We start from the raw sequence: 6860 nt of genomic DNA on the forward strand, positions 1-6860 counted from the left end.
TATTTATCGAGGTGAGTGTGTGTATGTATATATGAGTATGTGTGTTTATATTGTATTTTCCAAATAAGAGAGAATTGCAAGGATAATTTTGAAGGGGTAAAACCTAGATTATCTCTAATTTCTTCATATCACTGTGTATTATGTCTTTTCAAATGAATTTTTATAGGATTTTGAAAGCCCTAATATTTTGTAGGATTTGAATCCTACAAAATTTCTTCATGAATCTCTTTCCTTTTGAGAAAAACAATGCCTAACGGCCGGTGAAACCAGAGACTAAGTTGCCCTTTGGTGTTGAAAAAGTACAGAGGGAATAGCTAAAGAATAAAAGAAGCTGCAAGTGATGTACGGCATACAAAGCGCATGGGCTCTTTCATTGCATCACATCGTAGGCTAACTAGACAGGTAACGCAAACGGTTCAATAAAAAGTTGAAAAGAGAGGATACTTAACTTGCTCCAGTGCAACAAACGAAGCGGCATAATCTTGATTGAAACAATCTTTTGATCCCATAATCTTGCCCGGAGAGAACGAACACAAGACCATAGGCCAATGCAAATTAAATACACGAAAGGCGCCTAGCTACCACGCATATAAACCGCAGATTATTTTTGTATCGAACGTACGATCTTGTCTCGCGTTGCCGCAGGCAAAAGAAGTAAAGAACAAATTGCATATGAAGGAAGGAACATGTGAAGCCTAGCGAAGGAAAGAACAAACTGCATATGCAGATGAGTGGAGTAGTACGGTTCGCAACGGTGGTCAGCAAATTAATATGGATTACTTCCACCTGCAAAGCTGCAAATGGTTCCTAGCAAATTTACACACTTCCACCCATACAAGTGACCCAAAACACAATACCCAACACTGCACCACCCACAATGAGGCCTTCCCAGCTGCCAACGGCTGCAAGCCTCCGTGCTCCTGCTGTGCCCATGGCGGTGGTGGCCGGAGACCGTGGCGAAAGCCGGCGGTTTAGGGAGGATGCAGCCGTGGAGATTCCGGTGGTCAGCGGCGGCATGCATCGGCTGCTTCTTGCAGCGGCGTGCTCCGGTGACTGTGAGGGTCTGAGCTTCCTTCTCAGCGGAGACGGCAACTCACTAGCGCATCCAACTACCATGAAGCCTAGCGAGAAATTCCTTAAGCTCATACCAGTGCGCAACGGAAGTTCGCCTTCTGACATAGAGGAATGTACCAATGTTCCTTCCGTGGCTGCAGAGTCGTTGCTAGAGGGTGTTACTGTTGATGGGAACACCGCACTTCATGTGGTGGCCACACATGGGAATGGCCCTAGTTTCCTCAAGTGTGCCAAAGTAATCCATCGTAGTGCAAAACACCTCCTCTTCCAACCAAATAACAATGGCGACACGCCCTTGCATTGCGCCGTAAGGGCCGGGAATCCCCAAATGGTTTCTCAGCTTGTTGATCTTGCAACTGAAGCTAATGGTGTCAATGTTGTGAAGGATCTCCTTAGGAAGGAGGATAATTTGAAGGAGACAGTATTGCACCAGGCTGTATGCATCGGTGATAATCATATGGTCAAGCTACTATTGACGTATGATTCAGAATTGGCTAGATTTCCTCGAGAAGGCACTTCACCACTGTATCTAGCCATCTTGCTGGAAAAGAATGTTATCGCTCAGACCCTATATGATATGAGTGTAAGAAACATTCTATCCTACGCTGGACCAAATGGACAAAATGCATTGCACGCTGCAGTTTTTCGAGGCAAAGGTACCTGCTACGCACTTCCTGTTTAGAGTATTTCGAAACTACTAATAAGATAGTAAGAAAACATAGCATTTTGCCATTTTCTACTATTATTAGGAAGCAGTATGAGGTCGTGTATTTTTTCCCTACTAATTAACTCGTTCTTATCTTTCATGAATTTTCATAATTTGGAAAATAATGTGTACATATATATAGAGATCAAGGAGATCTTCGAAGTACTTATTAGAGAAAGTTAAGTTAAAAAATTTCAATATGATAATCATAAGCCATTTTAGCATGGTACCAAAATAAGGGAAAATATGTAGTACAAAGCTGAAAACTTCTGTCGGATTAAAAATCTCAAACCTAAGCAAATCTCATACGTCTATTTCGATCCTAATTAAGGCTTCAGGTTTTCAATATATATACGTGGCTTGCACAACAAATTTCCCTTCAAAATGGAGACTGATTGACGTGATAAATTGGTTAGGATAATACTTTTAGTAAAGTCCATCACCGGTCCCTAAACTTGTACCGCTGTGTCATCCCGGTCCATAAACTTGCAAATCGACCGTTTAGGTCCTCAAACTTATTCGACTGTGTCATCCCGGTCCCTAAACTTGCAGATCACTGGTTTAGATCCCCAGTCCCTAAACAGGACGGTTTAAAAACTTTATATCAAAAAATAATTCATAACTTTTTCATGTGAACTCTAATGAAGACAAACTTTATATCAAAATTGTAGCCCTCGACACGACCTACAACTTTTTAGTTGAAAAGTTTTTGAATTAAAACTGTTTAGGGTCCCAAAACATTATTGCATGTTTATAGATTTTGAAATTTTAATTTTAAAATTACATTTTGGGACAAAAAATGACTTAAAATAAAAAAATTCAACTACAAAGTTGTAGATCGCATCGAGAGCTACAAGTTTGATATAAAGTTTGTCTTCATTAGAGTTCACGTGAAAAAGTTATGAATTATTTTAAAATATAAAGTCTTTATACCGAACTATTTGACCCAGATGATATTCAAATCTAAGTTTAGGGACCGGGGTGACACAACTGAACAAGTTGAAGGACCTAAACGAGTGATCTGCAAGTTTAAGGATCGGGATGACACAGTCAAACAAGTTTGAGGACTTGAACGGTCGATTTGCGAGTTTAAGGACCAGGATGACACAGCGGTACAACTTTAGGGACCGGTGATGGACTTTACTCTAATACTTTTATATTCTTGTGTCCAAAATGGAGATCGATTGACATGGTAAATTGGTAAGGGTGAGACTTTTATATTGTTGTGGTGGCAGATGATTTATTTTAAACCACGAAACTAATTCCATAAAAAAATGATGACCTTAGTAGTGGCAAAATGGGAATAAGCCAAAGAAACCAGGTAGTGATTTTTCAACTAAAGATAAAACAATACTCCCTCCGTCCTATAATATAAGAGATTTTAGAGGGATGTGACACTCGTAGTCCTATGGAGGAAGTAGGAGTATAGTACTGTAGTGGAAATCGCTGTTTTACTATGGAATATATATAGTGCACTATTATATAATGAAAAATGAATGTCTATGATTTGTTCACATCCCCCTAAGTAAAAATTTTACTCCCATGTTTAACCATGAGTAAAAGTTTTACTCAGGGTGACAAAGACTAATCTCAGACATTTATTTTTGGATTTACGGTAGTTTTTAGGTTTACACCACATATTTTCCTGTATTACTATATATGTACCTAAAAGTTGGAATATTCATTATATATGTTTTATTTGCATGATTACAGAGATGACTGAAAGGCTGTTGAGATGGAAGAACGATCTTTCTGAAGAAAGGGATAAATACGGGAGTACACCTCTTCACTTTGCTGCATCAGTGGAATCGTCACTACACAATCGATTCAGTTCCAAAGCAATTGTCTCCAAAGTTCTTGAAGCTTGTCCTTCTTCAGCATTTCAACCAGACAATGAAGAGTCCCTACCAATCCATGTCGCTGCATCTGCAGGTGTCCGGAGCGCCATAGTTCTCTTGATAGAAAAATGGCCAGGTTGTGCCTCATTTCGTGATTCTGATGGAAGAACATTCCTTCACATTGCTGTCGAGAAGCAGAGGAATGATATTGTTAGGTTTGCTTGCAAGAAAGTAGTTCTTTCATCTGTGTTGAACATGCAGGACAAAGAAGGCAACACTGCACTGCACCTAGCTGTCTAACTTGGGAACCTGAGTTTAGTCTGCTCTTTGCTAGGTAACAAGCGGGTACTCTTAAATCTGACAAATAAGAGTGGGCAAACTCCACTGGATGTAGCAACAAGAAAAATTCCTACAGGGATTTTCTATGGATGGGTAATCTACTTCCTTATATGCTTGCACTATAAATTTGCATATAACAAAATGTGACTAGTGAGGTACCACAGCCTACGTTTCCTAGTATAAAATTTGATACCACTCTGTTTCTGGCTAGACTTTAGAAGTTCATACTTGTGTGTTATGTTGAAATAGTTAACTAGAACTATAAGTTATGATGATGGATTTGATCTTTCTTTTTTTTTTGAATGAAATAATTGAATTTGAGCAGTTTACGTGCTGTGTGTGATGAATATCAAAATGATCATATTTGCTATTAGATATTATGTACATATGGATCATCCTAGTATATTGTGTATTACTCTCTTCGTTTCATATTATAAGGGATTTTGAGGATGGATGTAACATATCATAGTACTACGAATATGGATAGACTCCCTGTCCAGATTCGTAGTACTAGGTTGTGCCATATGCACCCAAAATCTCTTATAATATGGTATAGAGGGAGTACCATAATAATGGATGAACAATTTTACTGACAGTTCTACCCGTCAGAAAAATCTCTTTGATGGTCAAACCTATGATATGGGAAATATCACTGACTGAGCAATTCACGTCAGGAAAATTAATCTCGACGTGCGTTCACGTCAGGAATAATTTCTGTGACGGACATACATCAGGCAAATTATTTTTTTCCCCGACAAGATAGTTTTGATGGTATTTTCCTGTCAATGACATGTTAGGACCTATTTTACTGACGGTTTTTCATTTATTCTTGACGGGTTTTAGCCGTCATAGGCAATACCGTTTCTGGTAGTGTAGCAGCAGGACATACGTACCTAAATTTACGCTGAAAAAATTGTCAAATCATGTCTTGAAATTTCTCAAAAACGTTTTGCTTATTCATAGCATCCAACTATCCAAGATGGGTAGTTTATCTTAGAAGAGTTTTACTGAAACTGGTTCCGTTTGCTCTAGCTTTTGCTTGTGAATCATAGATGAGTAGTAGTCAAAATCGTTAGACAACGGGAAGCTGATATGCATTTAGTGGTCAAAATTTGTGGCTTATGTAAATAACTAAAATCCCTTACCAGGCAGCCCCTGAAAATGTACTGATGATTTGTGTTGATCCTACTTGATTTAACAGAACCTAGAAGAAACAATACATCATGCACTGGTCCGTTCCGGTGCAAAACATGGCACTATTCGATGGGATCATCTCCAGCAAAAACACATACCCCCTGGGACGGCAGAGGACGACAGCAACGAGTCCCAGATACTGAGTGACTCAACCCAAACCCTAGCGATCGGTTCGGTCCTGATAGCAACGGTGACATTCGGCGCGACTTTCGCTCTACCAGGAGGCTATAGAGCTGATGACCACATCAATGGCGGCTCACCGACACTCGCGGGAAGGTACACGTTCGATGCGTTCATCATGGCAACCACCTTAGCATTCATCTGCTCCTCAATTGCCACCCTTGATCTCATGTACTCCGGGATCTCCATGGTTAACCTGCCTGTCCGCCGCAAGCACTTCGCCGTGTCCATCTTCTTCCTGACGAGCTCCGGGACCAGCTTGGTGGCTGCATTTGCACTTGGGGTGTACATGGTGCTGGCTCCGGTTGATGCCAAGACTGGCATTGCCATCTGCGTGCTCAGCCCCTTCACTATGCTGTACAGAAACAAGGGACGCCTTCAGAAGCTCTATGCACTCGCTGGACCGTTGTACATCAGAATGGGGCTTTGGGCGTTGCTATCACTGACGAAGGACATTCTCTCTGGCGTGCTCAAGGAGTGTTGGACTCTGATACTGATCTTCGGTTGGGCTGGGTATACGACATATTGTCGACACCACCGATGACTTATAGTATAACTGGATAAATTATGTCCCAATCGAGAGAGATGACAATAATGAGATTGGCAAGCTGCATTTGGTGACTTCCGCATCACTATATATTGCTCTTCTTCAATTGCATCTCTTTCAATAGTATGTCATGTTTAGATTGTTGTACATATGCTATACAACTAACCGCGTGCTTTCGCTTCTTGTAAACAGGATATGTATATATTAATATTTTAAAAATAATAGGTAAAGTATGTGATTGTGTCATATGTTCGTCGACAAACTCAACGAGCCACAGTGCTGGGTTGGACACGTGCCCATCACTCTACCCGTGACGATCGAGCAAGGACATGGGTGGAGATGTGCAACTTTTTTATTTTTTTTATTTTTTTGATATTTTTTCACACTTAGGAACCCACAAGAACCAACCATAAAAAAAATAAACTCAAACAGACGAAATATGTGATCTGTAGAATTTTTCAAAACTCTACCGAAAAGCTTCTCGCCTCAAAAACACAATTTTGCAAGCGGAATTTTGATGTTTTAATTTCGCCGAACATGGCAAAGCGGGGGGGGGGGGGGGGGGGGGGGAATCGGATGTAACTTTTTCTGTAGATGTCCGTGGATATATTTTTTGCCTGATTCCAACTCCGTATGAGAAAGTTACACCTGTTTTAAAAAATGACTCCCGAATGTAACACAAAAAACCATAACTTATTTTTTTTGGTTTATAGGATGTAAAAGAGGTAAAAAAAAAGCTCAAGAATGTTCGAAATCTGCAAGTTTTATTGTTGATTTTAACACAAAATTTTGGTGTGAATTAACACAAAATTATTGTTGATTTTATATTGGAGATTTGTTAACACAAGATCTTATAAACTTCATAAGATTAGCTCTAACCTTATCCAACAAAACTATATGTTTTATTTTATTTATAGGATTTTAGATCTAAGATGAGCTAATGTATTTGCATAAAATATCCAAAATATCCATCATGGTTCGT

The 6860-nt window shown here is 39.7% G+C and overlaps 1 pseudogene; it reads left to right on the top strand.

Annotated features, from left to right (window-relative positions):
* Window positions 1-877: 877 nt before the first annotated feature.
* LOC127783503 (uncharacterized) lies at window positions 878-6009 on the top strand (annotated as a pseudogene).
* Window positions 6010-6860: the final 851 nt, after the last annotated feature.

The sequence above is a fragment of the Oryza glaberrima genome, chromosome 9 (assembly GCF_000147395.1).
Source record: "Oryza glaberrima chromosome 9, OglaRS2, whole genome shotgun sequence".
NCBI classification, from domain to species: Eukaryota; Viridiplantae; Streptophyta; class Magnoliopsida; order Poales; family Poaceae; genus Oryza; species Oryza glaberrima.